Here is a 3978-nt window from a genome sequence, read left to right as displayed (position 1 = left end):
GGGAAGAAGAGGAGAGGATCGAATTGAAGGAGCGGTGTAAATTCACCGGCCTCGCTTCCCTGGGATTATTTGGCGCAGGAGCGTATTTTACATCTTATGTTCTCAAGGGCCTCGGTGGAGCCCTTGGATATTCTCAGTTAAATTGTACACTGGCAATGTTCGCTTAGCTAAACCCACCCCGTTTCCCCTTGTTACACTATGAAGGCTGAGTTTCATTTCACTTGTTTTCTAGGATTTCTAGTTCTAATGCATAATGTCTATGTACTTACTTACTTACTCACTCACTGAATGTTTGCCTATGCCGTAGCTGTTCTATGAAGTCGCTATAAAACAACAACAAAAAATATAAGCCCCCCTTTCTAGTATTTTCAATAGAAGGCGATTGTCTCGTTCGTTCTGAAACTTTTTTTTTGTCAAAACCTTCTCCCTCGCTCAATACCGAGGGAGATAAAAAGCAAAAGATGGACTCTGCACCCCTGCGTCGCGACGAGGAGGACAGTTCCTCGGACGGCTCAACTGACAGTTCCTCTTTAAAGAAATATACTCTAAAACACTTCTTCAGTAAAGACTCAGAGAAGAGAAACACACAGAACTTCTTGCTAGCAAGGGCAGTCTCCAGAACTGAGACTCGCGCCGAGAAACTGCCCCGGTCTTTATTTATACTTCAGTGAGCGTTTGTTCTTTACATTAGAATGTGGAGGTGTGTGTGTGTGTGTTGCTGATCAAAGGGTCATATAACATAAAAGCACAAAAGGAAACATCCTTGGTCAGGAAGAGGGTAGTCTCCCCCTCACCCTAGATGGTTCACCCTAGATAACACAGTGAAGAAGTCCAGCAGTTCATCTAAACAACAGGCACTTAGACTAAAACAGACATAGCTACGTTAAAACAATAAAACAATGAAACAAGGTACGACCTCTCCCCATGCTCCCAGGATGTGGGGGTGGGCGCTAAAACACCTTGAAGTGTTACAGGCCCCCTAGGATGAGACATTCTTTCACTATGCCACCAACTAAACACTAATGATTACATGCAGTATTCTACCATATACAAACTTATATAATTAAAAGGTTATACTGACTTCTAAGTACAATTTCCTATTGACATCCTCAGAAGAGGGAGAGATACTGTCCAACGCGGAGTGTGACAGCGGCGGGCGAGCGGCAAGACGCCGAGCTTGACGGTTGGGCGTCTTCTTTACTCGTCGATTCCGTGAAAACTGCGTAGGTGTATCACCTACTCGACCTAGTGATCAACGAGTACCACACCGAAGCATGCAACGGGTGCAAGACCAATCACCCCAGCCAGAGACAACACAAGTGTCTGCGAGTCTTGGTGTCAGGGTCCCTGTGCCTACCCGGTCGGCTCAGTATGGCTACATATGTTTTTCATTTTGCTCCTGCTCTCTCCCTTCCTCTCTTTCCCTCCTCCCTCTGCCAGGACGGAGCTCACCTGTGGGCTTCTGCCCTTGGTCCACGCACCTGGTCGCCATCACGCACCTGTGGCTCGTTACGAGAGTGTTCCAGCTCCTTTATAAGACGGCAGCTCTGTGTTTCTCGTCACTGGACCGTTGCCGACCCGCATTCCCTGGACCAACCCCTGTGTTTCCTGAGTGATTGAGTGTGCGAGGAGTGGAGTACGTCATCGTGTTTTCTGTGGAGTGTGGAGAGGAGCGTGAGGAGTGGACGGAGTGCGTGTGGACTTTCAGCGTCTTTTCCCTTTGTGTGTGGACCCCCGGAGCCCGGCTTCCCCCTCACCTCTGTAAATAGATCACCTGGTGTGCTGTAATAAAGATTCTTGTGTTTCCCAACTCAGAGCCTGCGCGTGTGTCCGTTCCATCCCGCTGTGACACTTGGAGGATGACTTTTACGCTGAACATTATTACAGCATCAGGAAAAGACTCCTCACGCCGCGTTTCATTCCTTCCATTCAACGTCTCCTGATCATGTATTCACAGCCACCGAAGGCGCTGTACAGCACCGAGCACCTGAAACACGGACAGTTTGTTGATATTGTAATCAAAAATACAGCCCCGGGGGGGAGGGGGGCATTTTAAAAACGCACCCTCCCTATTGCGCATGTCCCTAAAAGGTATGGCCTTCCAGATTGCCTCAGTTGTATCGTGAGTGTAATTTCAAATAAAATAAAATAAAACTCAGAAGCGTCTGTGTGTTGTATTCTTCTTCTTCTTCTTCTTCTTCTTCTTATTATTATTATTATTATTATCATTATTATCATTATTATCATTATTATTGTGATTATGCTTCATTTTCATGTACTGGGGTATCAATGACCCCCACGCTGCCGCAGCAGCTTCTGTGCGTGGCCCCTAAGTGCTACGTTTTCTTTCCCAATCCCCTGAAGAACCCATTAGAATCGCTCTGGGGCACTCTTCGACCCCAAATGATCGTTCTGTTTTTTTCATTTTCATTCACCTGTCTCTACTGAGGGTGGGGTAATTAGGGACCCCCGGGGTCTGGGGCTGCCCCGAAGGGGAGCACAAGGGTTAACAGCGGCCTCCCATGGACGAACATGATAGAGCCTGCCTGAAACTAGGAGAAAAATTGAAACGGGAGTGGCATTCAGGGAGGGAAACGTGGGTGTACGGGGCGCGGGAGCCAACCCTGATGCGCGGCCTGTGAAATGCTACCCAGGGGTACTCTGGGACCCCCGGGGTCCGGAGCTGCCCAGACGGGGAGCACGAGGGTTAAGCTCATTTTCGAATAGGATGGTTAGTGAGTCTTGCGCAAGAGCTCTTCCACTGATGTAGTAATGTCAAATTCTTCAAGCGTTACATCAATATCACTGTACATGCACAGAGCACCTGCAGATGTTTTTGTGCAAACACTCACAATTGTTTATGACGTGAATATTGCAGCATTAAGTATGCATTATAACTGTGCTGTCATGTGCAGCTATTAAAAAAAAGTAGAAACTAATCAATATCCTTCAGTCTAAATTGTTTTTTAAATCCCAATAAATGGGTTACAGTATCTACATGAACCCTCTTATCGAGGAAGCCTCTCACTTACGGCCATACCAGCCTGTTCTCATCTGATCTCTGAAGCTAAGCAGGGGCGGTCCTGCATAGTAGCGTCACCTTCACCTTGCTCCATGTTAGAAACTCCATGATATCGTGTTCCCTGCTCAGGGTAGCACACTGATGCGCATTTATTCAGTACTCTTCGGGACCGCAGTCGGCAGCCAATAAGAGTTAAAACTCGTTGCACATGGGTGTCAGGTTGACACTGTGCCTGATGCAGGGTACAAGGTTAACAAGTTCCTCTGTACTGAGCCCAGACGGACTAGCCACAGACATTTTCTACATTTACAGAATAAATAAGTTTGTGTATTTCCTAAATATTTCGTTCTTGTTTTTTTGTTTTGCACAAAAGCAAAATGCAATCAGGAGCGTTGTCATGAAGCTCTTCCTGAAGCTGCCTTCACTGAGTGAGCAGCGGCGCCCTCTGCAGTTTGTGTGTGGAAGTGCAAAAGCTTACAGCACCTGGTATTCCCAGGCGGTCTCCCATCCAAGTACTGACCAGGCCCGACCCTGCTTACCTTCCAAGATCAGACTAGATCGGGCGTGTTCAGGGTGGTATGGCCGTAAGGGAGGGAAGTCTGCTATAAAAGACCTTTTATACTTGGCAAATGTCACACAGTTTAAAATATAGTATTGTGCTAAGCTTCACATGTTACAGCGAAAACATGCAAACCTTTGTTGTGAACTGCAACTTCAACACTGAGCTGCAAAAATGCTTTTCCCGCGGTAACGTCACCATAATAACACACGTTAGTTTCTCACAGCACAGTGTTAAAGTGACACAGAGCACACAGTGTGTTAGCACCATTTGGAAGTGCAACATTTTTGTGGTTTGGAGAATTCAACGTATATACAGGACATTAAAAAAACGTAAGCATGACTGTGTCATCACAGCATGTATAAAAAGGCTGTTTCTGAAGCAGCTCCTCCCTTAC

At 46.7% G+C, this 3978-nt stretch overlaps 1 non-coding gene across 1 annotated transcript; it reads right to left on the bottom strand.

Annotated features, from left to right (window-relative positions):
* Window positions 1–3493: 3493 nt before the first annotated feature.
* On the bottom strand, window positions 3494–3612 carry LOC121812297. Its single transcript, XR_006052980.1, has one exon. It is a non-coding gene; the product is annotated as a 5S ribosomal RNA (ribosomal RNA).
* Between the last annotated feature and the right edge of the window lie 366 nt (window positions 3613–3978).

Source organism: Haplochromis burtoni, unplaced genomic scaffold (assembly GCF_018398535.1).
Source record: "Haplochromis burtoni strain Fernald_Lab_line unplaced genomic scaffold, NCSU_Asbu1 Contig_513, whole genome shotgun sequence".
Classification (NCBI taxonomy): Eukaryota; Metazoa; Chordata; class Actinopteri; order Cichliformes; family Cichlidae; genus Haplochromis; species Haplochromis burtoni.
This window is presented reverse-complemented; position numbering and strand designations above follow the sequence as displayed.